A 16139-nucleotide genomic window follows, 5' to 3' on the forward strand; every position below is an offset into this window, starting at 1 on the left:
CAGGGGGTAAATTATAGGAAGAGGAGGGGAGGAAATATATGATAAATAAGGGTTATCTTGCAGATAAGAGTCTTTCACATAGGTGATAAAAGGTGGCTCTAGGAGTAGTTCTTTGCCTGGTACAGACATTTTTACAAAAAGAAATAAGGAAATTTCCTATATAAATGTAAACGTCTTTACAAAAGGGGAAATTTATACCGTAATTTTAAGCAGTTAGGGGGAGGTAAAAAGCTTTTCCTAGGTCTGCTGGAAATTGCCTTTAGCTCAGAATAATTCTTATGCCAAAGTGGCATATTTTGGGATAGCATATTTTGGTCTCCTTCACTAGTATAAAAGGAATAAAGTTCCTCTCCACTCTCTAAATATTGTATCATCTTAATAAGATTTCAATAAAGGTTTCTCCTATAAAACCTCGCAAAGAAAATTCTTCAAAAGGAAACATCAATGGTATTTAAAAGGGTGACTAAAAGGAAAGACAATGGTATGTTTTATTTATAGCTAGGGTGCTGTATGTCCCAATTTGCCTGGTACAGTCCTGATTTGTGCCTTTGTTCCAGCATAATTATTAATAGCATCCTTTTCACTCTCAGAAGTGCCCCTTTTGGATGCAATACATTATACAGTGACCTTACAAATACCAGAGATAATGTGAATATCCAAATGACTGTTGTTTCAAAATAACCATCTTAAAAGACCAAATAAATACTTATTCCAAAGATGCTATCATTGATTCAAACATTTTTAGAATTATACTGTTGAAATCCCTGGCTGGACTATTATATGAAATATTCACAAGAGCCATCCAATTCCTTTTAATCCCATCTCATTCTGCATTTTCGTCTCATTGTCTCAGACTATTTTTCACTCTCCTAAGAAGAAGCAATCCTGTTACCCACGCCAAAGTCATTCACTACAGTCATTGGACTTGACTGTGATGAACTTTGTTTCCTAAATGAAAACTTTCTTCCAAGGATGAGAATGTGAGAATTTTCAACCACTGGCTATGTCCAAACTTGTGAACCACAAGCACGTTCTCCCTCTCTTTCTTCTCCCCACACCCTGACTCCTATATATAATATCAAATAACAAAATACAAGGGCCCTCCAGGTAGCGCTAGTGGTAAAGAAACTACCTGCCAATGCAGGAGACCTAAGTGACGCAGATTTGATCCCTGGGTTGGGAAGATTCCCTGGAGGAGAGCATGGCAACCCACTTCAGTATTCTTGTCTGGAGAATCCCATGGACAGAGGAGCCTGGCGGGCTACAGTCCATGGGATTACAAAGAGTTGGACATGACTGAAAAGACTTAGCACACTCACGCAGCACACAGCAAAGTATAATCATAGTTATTGTAGATTGAAGGGGCTAATATATAGTACCCTTCTTTCCCATGCCTGAGCTCTATACCAATGGTTATAAACAGAAGAGTGACTGATGGAGATTAAAACATTAGCTGTATTGATGTTGGAGAACTGGTAGATGAGCAACAGCAGTGGGTTTGCCAATAATAATAACATTCCCTACATTTTTTTCTTTTCGTACCACTAGATGATCTAGTAAGCCTATGATTAACCAGTGGTATGTCTGATCTCCTTCTGGAAGAGGTCAGTTATTCTAGTCCTATATTTGCCAAACTACTCCCACAATACCAACTTCTGCTCTTGTGGAGATATCCTTTGACGAATGAGAAAGGACATAGAAGGAGCTTCTCTGAAAACTTCCCACATAACTCAGAGCTGGCTGGATTTTCTTGAGAGGCTGTGGCCAGCACATCACCTATATATGCTCTCTCACCTTCCTTCCACACTTTCCTTTCTTCCTCCTTGCTTCCCTGGAATTGTATCCTCCTGAATAATACATTGGTATATAAGCTCTCCTCAGATTGTAGGGAACCCAGGCTATGACAATATGTGACTTAGCAGATATGACATTAATTGACTTTCAATAAAAGCATTTCATGGTCATTCCACACTATAACTGTTCTGCCACACACACACACACACAACCCTCCTTTGGCTCTCCCTACTTTTATAATCACTACTCACAGAGCCATTTTTTATTTAATCCAAAAAAATTGTAATCCCATGGTTCACTACCATTATTATTCTTTTTCTTGTCCAGTTCAGTTCAGTTTAGTTCAGTCGCTCAGTTGTGTCCGACTCTTTGCGACCCCATGAATTGCAGCACGCCAGGCCTCCCTGTCCATCACCAACTCCCAGACCTGAAATGAAAACACTCATCTATCTAACATGGAGGCAATTAATCAGCAAAAGTGGTATTACCAAGCTCCACCTTTAAAATGGCTGCTCTTGGCAAAAATGTTCAGATGCTAAAATTATTTGCATGGTATTGCATTAAGCATGCATTTTCCATCTGGATTAAAGGTGAAAGCCAGTGTAGCAATAAGATAATGATAGAAAAAACTTTCAGAATGAAAAAAATGAAAGGCAGAACAAAGATATTTAAATAATCCATCTTTCAAAGTGGCTTTTAAGCATGAGGGCATTAGTCCAAGATCAACAAAAGGAAGTTGGTAAGATTGTAACCAACACAGAGAATAGACAGTATAGCACAAGAACTCAGTCGTTTAAGACCCTTTGTTTCTGCTCTGTACCTGTTTCCATGGGTGGGTAACCTCACACATCAGAGACAAAGGAGTTTCTGAAATTCTGGGGACCTTCAGACTCTGGGAGAATGGTCGTTACTTTCTCAGTAAAGGTAAGTTATCACCTGTCTTTTTGAGTTAGTTCTGGTCTTGAGGTAATGCCTGCTCATGTCTGCTTTCACTAAACCTGTGTGGGCTAGTCATGTTTAACTAGATTAATCTCATTTAGGTTTATCTTTCAGTGGTTCAGATAGCAGAAATACAGTGGTATTTCTGTAACTTAAGGAAGCTTGATGCCCCCACATTGTCTTTTTCATATCTCCAGTAGGTGGACATTCATCTTTATGCTATTTAGCATGTTGGTTTTTAGTGGGATTTATGTCATATTTGATTACTGCATACATCTCTGGTGACTCGTGACATTTCTCTCTCTTTCTCATTCTCTCTCTCTACTGCCTACAGACACACACACACAAGATTATTTTTAACTTTCCCTTTTGAAATAATTTTAGATTTGCAGGATAGTTGCAAAAATAGTACAAAAAGTTCAGGTATATGTTTCACCCAACTTCCTCTAATGTTAATATCTTATATAAGCACAGTACAATTATCCAGACTAGGAAATTAACGCTGGTACAATATGATTAACTAAGCTACAGAGCTCATTTGAATTTTACCAGTTTTTTCCCCCAAATGAACTTTTCTGTTCTAGGATCCCATGTTACATGTCATTGTGTCTCCTTCATCTCCTCCAATCTGACCATTCCTAGCCTCTCCTTGTCTTTTGTGACTGAAACTTTTGAAGAGTACCGGTCAGTTATTTTGAAGAACCCATAATTTGAGTTTTTTTCTGGTGGTTTCCTCATGATTAGCTTGAGGTTATAAGTTTTTGACAAGACCAATATAGAAGTTATGTTGTATCCTTCTTAGTGCATCATATTGGGGGATACATGATGCCAATATGTTTTATTACTATGAATCTTAGTTACTTGGTAAGGGTGCTGCTGCTGCTGCTGCTGCTGCTAAGTCGCTTCAGTCGTGTCCGACTCTGTGTGACCCCATAGACGGCAGCCCACCAGGCTCCCCCGTCCCTGGGATTCTCCAGGCAAGAACACTGGAGTGGGTTGCCATTTCCTTCTCCAATGAATGAAAGTGAAAAGTGAAAGTGAAGTCACTCAGTCATGTCCGACTCTCAGCAACCCCATTGACTGCTGCCTACCAGGCTCCTCCATCCATGGGATTTTCCAGGCAAGAGTACTGGAGTGGGGTGCCATTGCCTTCTCCCTTGGTAAGGATGGTGCCTTCCAAATTTCTCTACTGAAAATTGCAATTTTTTTCCTTTGAAAGTGATAACTTGAGAGAGATATTTTTAGGGTATGCTAGTATCCTGTTTCTCCTCAAATTTTCACTTACTGATTTTAGTATCCATTAGTGGATCCTGCCCACAACAATGATCACTGTGGTGTTTGCCCCAGGTGATTTTTGCATTTCTCTCATTCTTTCAGCATTTTAAAATTGGAATTCTTCAGTAAGGGGCAGCTCTCCATTCTCACTCATTTATTCATGTATTTATTATTTTCAACACAGACTCATGGGTATTTATTCTGTGGATTATAATTCAATACTATCACTATTCATTTCATTTTTCAAATTGTTCCATCTTTGGCCACTGGGACCTTCTTCGGGTTGGCTCCTGTGTCCTTTTGACATACCCTCATCCTTTACTGAGTATTTCCTTATTTTCTGGCACCACAAAATATTCCAGGCTCATCTTGCAGTTTTCTGTACCCTGTCCTGGAATCAACTACTTCTCCAAGGAGTCCTGGTTTCTTTTATTGAAGAATGGTGTTTTAGAAACCAATATCTGGACACTAGGGATGCTTATTGCTAATGGGGTATCACTGTTTCTAGGCTCTTTCAGTAGACAGAGATAGGAAATATATGTGTGTACTAACCCATATATATGCACATATCTGTGTTTATTTCTATAGCTATCTAATTAATTATGTACATATATATATAAAACCATGGAGAAGGCAATGGCACCCCACTCCAGTACTCTTGCCTGGAAAATCCCACGGATGGAGGAGCCTAGATGGCTGCAGTCCATAGGGTCACTGAAAGTCGGACACAACTGAGCGACTTCACTTTCACTTTTCACTTTCATGCATTGGAGAAGGAAATGGCAACCCACTCCATTGTTCTTGCCTGGAGAATCCCTGGGATGGAGGAGCCTGGTGGGCTGCCGTCTATGGGGTTGCATAGAGTCAGACACGACTGAAGCGACTTGGCAGCTTGGCAGCAGCATATAAAACCATGAGTTCTTTCTGATACCTCCAATTCTAATATACACCACAAGTTTCATTCTAACACTTTCCTTATTTGGAATTCTGAGAGTGAGAAACCTGGCTCTCATCATCTAAAATATATTTGCCTATTTGTTCAACTCTAGATTTCAAAATAATTTCAGAATTGCTAACCCATATGCCTATGAAGGGCTTCCCTGGTGGCTCAGAGGTTAAAGCATCTGCCTGCAATGTGGGAGACCTGGGTTCGATCCCTGGGTTAGGAAGATCCCCTGGAAAAGGAAATGACAACCCACTCCAGTATTCTTGCCTGGAGAATCCCATGGACGGAGGAGCCTGGTGGGCTACAGTCCAAGGGGTCGCAAATATTCGGACACGACTGAATGACTTCACTTTCACTTTCACTTTTCATGCCTATGAGAACCAGACTTACTAACTAGAGTGCATATTTGTGTGCAGTTCTTTTTGTCTTTAGCCTTATAGTATCCAGTCAAAATACTTTTCTCCAAGGATACTTAGATTAAGACTTTTCTTCCTGATTTCCTTCAGTGTGGCCATGTTATTCACTTGTAATACACTTCGGCTCATTTATTGTTATTTGTGTTCCATTTTGGATTGTCCTCACATCTTGGTTTATTTCAGCTATTTATTGGGGAAGATAGGTGAAGCATTATTATGTTTTTAAGAGTCAAAGCTATACAAAAAATTATAATCAGAGAAGCATAGCTTCTTCCTCATCCTTACTAACCCATCTACATTTCACCTTTCTTTCTTCTCTTTTGCTGACCATTCCCTATAGGAGAGAAACATCTTTAGTTTATGCTTTGAAAGTGAAAGTATTAGCTGCTCAGTAGTATCCAACTCTTTGCAACCCCATGGACTGCAGCCTGCCAGGCTCCTTTGTCCATGGAATTCTCCAGGCAAGAATACTAGAGTGGGTTGCCATGCCCTTCTCCAGGGGATCTTCCCAACCCATGTCTCTTAAATCTGCCACAGTGTCAGGTGAGTTCTTTACCACTGGCGCCACCTGGGAAGCCCTAGTTTATGGTTTGTTGCTGCTGCTGCTAAGTCACTTCAGTCGTGTCCGACTCTGCGCAACCCCACAGATGGCAGCCCACCAGGCTCCTCCATCCCAGGGATTCTCCAGGCAAGAACAATGGAGTGGGTTGCCATTTCCTTCTCCAAAGCATGCATGCATGCTAAGTCGCTTCAGTCATGTCTGACTCTGTGTGACACTATGGACAGAGCCCACCAGTCTCCTCTGTCCATGGAATACTCCAGGCAAGAATACTAGAGTGGGTTGCCATGCCCTTCTCCAGGGGATCTTCCCAACCCATGTCTCTTAAATCTCCCGCATTGTCAGGTGAGTTCTTTACCACTGGCACCACCTGGGAAGCCCTAGTTTATGGTTTAGCCATCTTATATTTCTTTTCCACAGAAGGGCAGATATGCATGTATTTTCTTATATCTTTTTTCTTGCAAGAACTATGGATACTTTTTTGCACATTGATATTTTCACTCTGAATCAGTTCATAGAGATCTTGGTCATTCTTTTGTTTTGCAAACAGCAGCATAGCACTCCATTATGTGAATATACCATAGTTTATTCAACATTCTGTGTATTGGCATTTAGATTATCTCCAGTATTTTGCAATTACAAACAATGGTGCAAGTAATAACCTTGTGTATATGTATTTTTGTATTGTTAGAGGTATAATTTCAGAATAGATTTCTAGTATTGGAATTGCTGAGTCAAAAAGTACGTGCATAAGTAGTTTTGTCAGATATTGTCAAATTTCTCCCTGGAAAAATTTATTCTAATTTGCATTCTCACCAGCAATGTATGAGAGTGCCTTCTTTTCCATGGTCTTGTGAACTAAATGTGTAGCCTTACTTTTAAAGTTTTGCCTGTCTGATAGGTGAGAAATGGTATCTCAGTGTTGTTTTAATTTGCATTTCTCTAGTTATGAGTGAGTTTGAATATTTTTGTATGTTAGGGGAAGAGAGAGAGAGACTGTTCATGACGTTTTTTGCATTTGTCTATTGGTTCTTTGGCTTTTTTTGTCCTTCATTTTAAAAAATGTTATATTAAGAACATTGAAGGCATTATGCTAAGTGAAATATATCAGACAGAGAAAGACAAATACTGTATGGTATCATTTGTATGTGGACTCTAAATAAAGGTGAGCTTGTCAAAACAGGGAATATTGAGGAATTCCTTAATTTCTCTCAGCAAGTTGTCACTGTGTACAGTGTTACAGTGTTCAGTTATTGTTGTGATAAATTTAATGTCCAATTATTCTTTTCTAGAACATGGAAATACAATCAATTTTTAAATATTTATCTGTCATACAACCTAGCTGACCTCATTTACCAACTTTCACACTACTTTTGGAAATGCCATGTGGTTGATCAGGGAATTCCCTGGTGATCCAGTGGTTAGGATTCTGTGCTTCCACTGCAAGGGGCCCAAATTCAGTCCTTGGTTGGGAACTAAGATCTTGCAAGCTACATGGTGTGATCAAACAAATATAGGGTTGATCATATTACCTACAAATAAAGTTTCTATTTCTAATCTGGATAGCCCTTATTTATTGTTCTTGCTTTGTTGCACTGATAGAGTCTCCATTACAATTTTGAATAGAAAAGCAGACATGTTGAATAGATGTCTGAATATAGAATAGACATTCTTACATTGTTTCTGAATAAAAAGGTAAATATTTAGTCTTTCATTATTATATGATGTTAGCTGTAGGTTGTATAGATAATTTTTTCAGGTTGAAGATATTCCCTATTATTCTTAGTTTACTGAGAGTTTTATCCAGAACGGATGTTGTGTTTGTCAAAAGCTTTTTCTATATCTATTGCAATGATTATAGTTTTTTCCTCTAATCTGTTAATTTGACAAATTATGTGCATTGATTTTTGAATATTAATCTAACTATGAAATCCTTGCATAAAATTTACTTGGTCATGATATATCCTTCTTATATATTGTTGGATTCAATTGACTAAAATTTCACTAAGATTTTATCAATTTTGTTCAGGAAAGATATTGGTTTGTAGCTTTCCTTTCTCGTAATGTCTTTATCTCATTTACTGACTTCAGAGAGTGAGTTAAGAAACATCCCCTCCTCTTTAATTTTATATAAGAGTTTATAACTCATATTATTTCTATTTTTACTTGCATTGTTTGTGACATGAAATTTGCTGTTATCCTTATCTTTTTGCTCATTACATAGTGTGCATTTTTCTTTGGCAACTTTTAAGATATCTTTATCACTGATTTAAAGTAATTTCACTATGATATATATGTGTGTATATATATATATATAAATGTACTTATATGAATGTATGATATATGTTATTTCTCTGTGTGATTTTCTTCATGGTTCTTGTGTTTGGGGTCTGTTGAACTTATTTTATCTCTGACTATAATACTGAATCTGAGTATTGAGTAAACATCTGAATGCAGAGTTCCAAAGAATAGCAAGAAGAGATAAGAAAGCTTTCTTCAGCGATCAATGCAAAGAAATAGAGGAAAACAACAGAATGGGAAAGACTAGAGATCTCTTCAAGAAAATCAGAGATACCAAAGGAATATTTCATGCAAAGATGGGCTCGATAAAGGACAGAAATGGTATGGACCTAACAGAAGCAGAAGATATTAAGAAGAGATGGCAAGAATACACAGAAGAACTGTAGAAAAAAGATCTTCATGACCCAGATAATCACGATGGTGTGATCACTGACCTAGAGCCGGACATCCTGGAATGTGAAGTCAAATGGGCCTTAGAAAGCATCACTATGAACAATGCTAGTGGAGGTGATAGAATTCCAGTTGAGCTATTCCAAATCCTGAAAGATGATGCTGTGAAAGTGCTGCACTCAATATGCCAGCAAATTTGGAAAACTCAGCAGTGGCCACAGGACTGGAAAAGGTCAGTTTTCATTCCAATCCCAAAGAAAGGCAATGCCAAAGAATGCTCAAACTACCGCACAATTGCACTCATTTCACATGCTAGTAAAGTAATGTTCAAAATTCTCCAGGCCAGGCTTCAGCAATATGTCAACCGTGAACTTCCTGATGTTCAAGCTGGTTTTAGAAAAGGCAGAGGAACCAGAGATCAAATTGCCAACATCCACTGGATCATGGAAAAAGCAAGAGAGTTCCAGAAAAACATCTATTTCTGCTTTATTGACTATGCCAAAGCCTTTGACTGTGTGGATCACAATAAACTGTGGAAAATTCTGAAAGAGATGGGAATACCAGACCACCTGATCTGCCTCTTGAGAAATTTGTATGCAGGTCAGGAAGCAACAGTTAGAACTGGACATGGAACAACAGACTGGTTCCAAGTAAGAAAAGGAGTCTGTCAAGGCTGTATATTGTCACCCTGTTTATTTAATTTATATGCAGAGTACATCATGAGAAACGCTGGGCTGGAAGAAACACAAGCTGGAATCAAGATTGCCGGGAGAAATATCAATAACCTCAGATATGCAGATGACACCACCCTTATGGCAGAAAGTGAAGAGGAACTAAAAAGCCTATTGATGAAGGTGAAAGTGGAGAGTGAAAAAGTTGGCTTAAAGCTCAACATTCAGAAAACGAAGATCATGGCATCCGGTCCCACCACTTCATGGGAAATAGATGGGGAAACAGTGGAAACAGTGTCAGACTATTTTTCTGGGCTCCAAAATCACTGCAGATAGTGACTGCAGCCATGAAATTAAAAGACACTTAGTCCTTGGAAGGAAAGTTATGACCAACCTAGATAGCATATTCAAAAGCAGAGATATTACTTTGCCAACAAAGGTCTGTCTAGTCAAGGCTATGGTTTTTCCTGTGGTCATGTACGGATGTGAGAGTTGGACTGTGAAGAAAGCTGAGCACCGAAGAATTGATGCTTTTGAACTGCGGTGTTGGAGAAGACTCTTGAGAGTCCGCTGGACTGCAAGGAGATCCAACCAGTCCATTCTGAAGCAGATCAGCCCTGGGATTCCTTTGGAAGGAATGATGCTAAAGCTGAAACTCCAGTACTTTGGCCACCTCATGCGAAGAGTTGACTCATTGGAAAAGACTCTGATGCTGGGAGGGATTGGGGGCAGGAGGAGAAGGGGACGACAGAGGATGAGATGGCTAGATGGCATCACTAACTCAATGGACGTGAGTCTGAGTGAACTCCGGGAGTTGGTGATGGACAGGGAGGCCTGGCATGCTGCGATTCATGGGGTCGCAAAGAGTTGGACACGACTGAGCAACTGATCTGATCTGATCTGATAATACTCAATTTGGAAAAATTTTGTATATTCAAATATTTTTCCTGCCTCTTCTCTTCTCAGGGTTTCTAATTATACTTATATTAGGTTGTTTGAAGTTATTCCATAGCTCAATTATACTTTTAGTTTCTTTGAATTCTTTTTCTCTGTGTGCTTCATTTTGGCTAGTTTCTATTGCTATGGCTGTAGGTTCAATAATCTTTTCTATTGCCATGTATAATCTGACATTCATTTCATCCCAAGTATTTTTTACTTCAAATGTAGTTTTCATCTCTAGGACTTCTATTTCAGTCTTTTTTTAAAAAAATGTTTTCTGTTTCTAGTTAAGATGGTCAATCTTTATTCAAGGTTTTTGAGCATATGAAATGCAGTTACATAATTGTCTTATGCCCTTCATCATCTGTTTTTTCCTTGGTCAGTTTTGATTGTTTTTTATCATCATCATGAGTCATGTTTTCTTGCCTCATTGCTAGCCTTATAATTTTGATTGAATGACAAACATTGTGAATTTTATCTCATTGAGCGCTGGATATTTTTGTTTTCCTATAAATATTCTTGAGTTTTGTTGTGGGATGTGTTTAAATTATCCTGAAACAATTTAATACTTTTGAGTCTTGCTTTTAAGCTTTGTTGCACAGGACCAGAGTGCCATTTAGTCAAAAGGTAAATTTGCCATATTACTGGGGCAAGACCATTCTGAGTATTCTATTCAGTACTCACGTGTGTATTTCTGCCATAACAAATTCCCACAAGCTTAGTGGCTTGAAAGAACATAAGTTTTTTACCTTAAAGTTCTGGATTTCAGAAGTTCAAAGCCAAACAAATTGGTCTATAGTTAAATGTTAGCAGATATGTTTCCTTCTGGAAGCTCTGAGGGAAGAATCTGTTTTCTTGCATTTTCCAGCTTCTTTGGGCTGCCTGATTCCTTGGCTTGAGGCCCCTTTCTCCATCTTTGAGTCAGTGGCACAGCATCTTCCAATATCTCTCTCTCTCTTCCTCTTATACCTTTGCTTCCATTGTCACCTTTCCTTGTCTGATTCTGACCCTCCTGCCTCCTTTTTATAAGGACTCATGTGATTACATTGGATCCACTCATTGGAAAAGACCCTGTTGCTGGGAAAGACTGGAGTCAAAAGGAGAAGGGGGCAGCAGAGAGTGAGATGGTTAGATAGTATCACTGACTCAGTGGACATGAGTTTGAGCAAACTCCAGGAGATGGTGAAGGACAGGGGAGCCTGGTGTGCTGCAGTCCATGGCATCTCAAAGAGTCAGACATGACTTAGTGACTAAACAACAACAACCTGGATAATCCAGAATAATCTCTGCCTCCCAAGACCCTTAATGTCATCATATCTGCCAAGTCCCTTTAGCCACGTACTCAAACGTATTTGCAGATTCTAGGGATTAGGGCCTGGACATCTTTGGAAGGCCATTATTTACCCTACCACACCATATATGAGGTTTTCTACTTTGCCTGGTGAGAAAAAGGGATGTTTTTTGTCCTGTGTGAATTTTGAGGATTCCTCCAATTCTTTAAGTGGATTCTTTCTTCAACCCTGGGTATTTTCTTCTCTGGCATGTGATGATCAATAGTCATCGAAATACTTAAGGGATCCCTCTCCAAATTTCTGGAACTCTCTCCGTGTCCAGTTTCTTCCATCTGTTACTCTGCCCTGTGAAATCTGGTGATGTTGGACCTCCCTGGACCTCATGTTCCTTCTTCTCAACTCAGGGTGACTGCCCTGCAGCCTGGAATCTCTCTTCAAGCAGTAAGCTGTGTTAACAACAGGTTCAGTTTGTTCATTTCCCATGTCTTAGCAACCACTCTTCTCCACTGTCTCATGGCTGATATTGAAAGCCACTGTTTCATATCGTTTTCCAATTTTTTAGTTGTTTTGGGAGTGTAAGAAAATCTGGTCCCTGTTAGTTCAATTTGACCAGAAGTGAAAGTAAAGGTATCATTTTTCAAATGCTCTTGATTATTATACGTGCTATGGTCACAGGAGTTTACAAAATAGGGGCTGATACAATAGGAGTAAATTTCATGATTCAACATTTAATGAGCAACTTTTATGGACAAAGGTAATGAGCTAAATACTGGGAAGAATAAAAATAAGCTTTCTGGTCACGAGGAGCTGGCACATGGTAGGCAGTCTGGGGCTTTTTGGAGGCACCAGGATGGAGAGGAGAAAGAGACATATATCATAGTATGTTAGAAAGCTATGTCTCTTTCAGAACAGCTCCTGGAATGGAGCCTGGGCTGGAACCACTCTGTGCTGGCAGGGTTGATGTCAAGTTCCTTCAGACAGGAAAGTCCCTGAAGGGTAGCTGCCCCACTCGGAAAGAGCTGCCAATGCCTTGCCTTGATGAACCCGAGGACTGCTAACTTCTTTATCTCACCAGTTCCCTAACATGCTTGCTTTTGTCCACTGTGCAGATGATCCTAACAAACAGCTCTGAACCTTGCAGGAGACACATAGAGGCAGGCCTGGATAGCCATTCTTAGATAAATTTTTATTGGAGCAAAGTTGATTTATAATATTGTGCTAGTTTCATGTGTACAGCAAAGTGAATCAGTTATACATACACACACATACATATACACATATAATCAGATATATATATATATATGTTCAGTCTTTTAAAAAAAAATTTCCCATATAGGTCATTATAGAGTATTGAGTAGAGTTTCCTGTTCTATACAGTAAGTCCTTATTAATTATCTGTTGCAGTGTATGTATGTCAATCCCAATCTCCCAATTCATTCCTCCCCCTTACTTACCACCCATCTCTGGTAACCAAAAGTTTGTTTTCTATATCTGTGACTCTATTTCTGTTTTGTAAATAAGCTCATTTGTACCATTTTTAAAGATTCCACATATATGGAATATCACATAGTGTCTTTGTCTGACTTACTTCACTCAGTATGACTATCTCTAACTTCATCCATGTTGCTGCAAATGCCATTATTTTGTTCTTTTTTTATGGCTGAGTAATACTCTATTATATATATGTACACATCTTCTTTATCCACTCCTCTGTCAATGGCCAGTTAGGTTGCTCCATGTCCTGGCTATTGTAAATAGTGCATCAGGGAACATTAGGGTGCATGTATCTTTTGAATTCTGATTTTCTCCAGATATATACCCAAGAGTGGCATTGCTGAATCATATGGTAACTATTTTTAGTTTTGTAAGGAACCATCATACTGTTCTCCATAGTGGTTGCATCATTTACATTCACTGGTACCATTTTCTAAGATGGTACATGTGAAAATATGGAATGCTTCCATATTTGCACATCATCCTTGCTCAGGGGCCATGCTAATATTCTCTGTATTGTTTCAGTTTTAATATATGTGCTGCCAAAGTGAGCACTGGATAGCCACTTTAATATACATATTATCCAAGAAGAAACTGAGACTTCTCTTAGCTAGGTCCCCAGAGTTAGTGTAGGGATCAAAGTCTGACTGCAGGGCCCATGATCTTTTATTTTTTGGCTCCAGAAAAACCGCCTCAGTTTCTTTCTTTCTTTTTTTTTTTTCTTTTGATCTCACCATGCGGCATGGGGTATTTTAGTTCCCCCACCAGGAATCAAACCCTCCCCCCTTCAGATGGAAGTGTGGAGTCTTAACCACTGGACCACCAGGGAAGTCCAACAATACAAAAGTATCCATTACTTCTCACGTCCTCTATTTGCTGACTGTGTTCCTTACATCTAAAACCCTCTGACCTCTTGGTTTCTAATTAACTTCCTTATGCTGGAAAATATGAATCTCTTCTTCCCACTTGAGTGTGACTTCTGATGCCTTGCTCCCCAGTATCTATGTATTTCTATACTCTCATATCTTCCTCATACCTGGTTCTTAGTCATTGCTTTGATCTCTCTCTTGTTCTGTTTGCCTTTTATGTAATCTTTCCCCCCACTTTTTTTCCAAACGCTAAACTTTTTATTTTGTATTGGGGTGGCAATGGCAACCCACTCCAGTACTCTTGCCTGGAAAATCCCATGGAAGGAGGAGCCTGGTAGGCTGCAGTCCATGGAGTCACTAGAAGTCGGATACGACTGAGCGACTTCCCTTTCACTTTTCACTTTCATGCATTGGAGAAGGAAATGGCAACCCACTCCAGTGTTCTTGCCTGGAGAATCCCAGGGATGGGGGAGCCTGGTGGGCTGCCGTCTATGGGGTCGCACAGAGTCAGACACGACTGAAGCGACTTAGCAGCAGCAGCAGCATAGCCGATTAACAATGTTGTGGTAATTTCGGGTGAACCAGGAAGGGACTCAGCCATACACATACATGTATCCATTCTCCCCAACACCATCTTCCCATCTAGGCTGGCAGATAACATTGAGCAGAGTTCCATGTACTATACAATAGGTTTTTGTTGGTTATCCATTGTTATCCAGTGTGTACATAACCTTCCCAAACCTATCCCTTCTCTCTGGCAACCATAAGTTTGTTCTCTGTGAGTCTGTTGCTGTTTGTAAGTAAGTTTATTTGTATCACTTCTTTTTAGAATCCACAAAAAAAGGGATCTCATATGGTATTTCTCCTTCTGTGTCTGACTTACTTCACTCGGTGTGACACTCTCTAGGTTCATCCATTTTGCAGCAAATGGCATTATTTCATTCTTTTTAATGGCTGAGTAACATTCCATTGTATACTGTGTCTGTGAACAAATAAATTAGTACATGAATATTCAATATTCACATGCTTACAAACATTCAGTTGTGTTTGAAAGACAGCCAAGGGGATGCTTTGTTGAACCTGATGGAATCAGACATGGAAGAAACACATCAGGTTTAGAAACTTATAATAGAAAGCTGACTATCCTACAGTAGCAATGCCAGGTAATGAGTGGAGGAATCTGGAAATAAGGCTACATAAAAGGCCTTTCGGATCATGTTTTTCACTCTCCTTATTTATCCCACTTTAGCTATACTAGATTTCTTACTGTTCTTCTAGCATGTCAAATATGCTCCTTCCTCAGGGCCTTTGCACTTGCAGTTCCCTCTGCCTGGAAATATCCATACTACTTACTTCCTCCAGTTCATTCTGAAATTTGGTTAAAATTTACCTCCATGGAGGGATCTTTTTTTCACCAGGCACATAAAATGACAACGTTATTATTTTACTTCTGACCCTGATTTATTTTTCCTCAGATCAACAACTATCATATTACCTGTTTATTTTCCTTTGATAAAACATCCTAATATTTTTTTCCATAATGGCACACTGAGAAAATGATACCATTTGAATGACATACTGGAGGAAATTGAGGAAGCCAATTGTGATTGGTGTTAGTAAGACTGGAGTGGGGGAGAAACTCCAGCCATTATGGAAACCTCAGTGGATGAAACATATATGTTACGATTCTGGCACCTGTTAACACCTGTCCTTCCACCAGAAGTAAGTCCCATAATAGTCCTGAAAGCAGAGCCTGACATGTAGTATGTGCTAAATAGGTAAGTTATATCATGACTGTTTCTTCATATCATTAAAAAGTCATGAATATTTTAAAGACTCTTTGATCTTTTGTCATATTGGAGTATATTTCATTTAATTGATCCTCTATTATTGCAGTTGTAGGTGTTTTTTGATACTTGATTTAAAATCTGCCTTCTGGCCTTGTGAGTTATTAGTGAATTGCTTGAGACTTCAAAGGAATCATGTGCATGTCACCATATATGCCATCTGAGTAGCACTGTCTTCCTGGGGAAGACATCAGATTTGAGAAGGCACACACCATTTTCACTTTGATACACAGATACACATCAAGCCCTAACGAATCCTGGTATGTATGCTCCTGGAACAATCTGAAACATCTCTGGGCTTGTTTAGTGTATCATTCAAAAGGAATGAAAGTTGGTACATGTCAAATTCTCTGTGGTTCTCATGTCCAACATGAACTGCATAGGAATTCCATCAGTAAGTTTTTCCC

The 16139-nt window shown here is 39.2% G+C and overlaps 1 non-coding gene across 1 annotated transcript; it reads right to left on the reverse strand.

Annotated features, from left to right (window-relative positions):
- Positions 1 to 13465: 13465 nt before the first annotated feature.
- On the reverse strand, positions 13466 to 13571 carry LOC129640450 (U6 spliceosomal RNA). Its single transcript, XR_008708820.1, has one exon. It is a non-coding gene; the product is annotated as a U6 spliceosomal RNA (small nuclear RNA).
- Positions 13572 to 16139: the final 2568 nt, after the last annotated feature.

This window comes from Bubalus kerabau, chromosome X, assembly GCF_029407905.1.
Source record: "Bubalus kerabau isolate K-KA32 ecotype Philippines breed swamp buffalo chromosome X, PCC_UOA_SB_1v2, whole genome shotgun sequence".
Taxonomy (NCBI): Eukaryota; Metazoa; Chordata; class Mammalia; order Artiodactyla; family Bovidae; genus Bubalus; species Bubalus kerabau.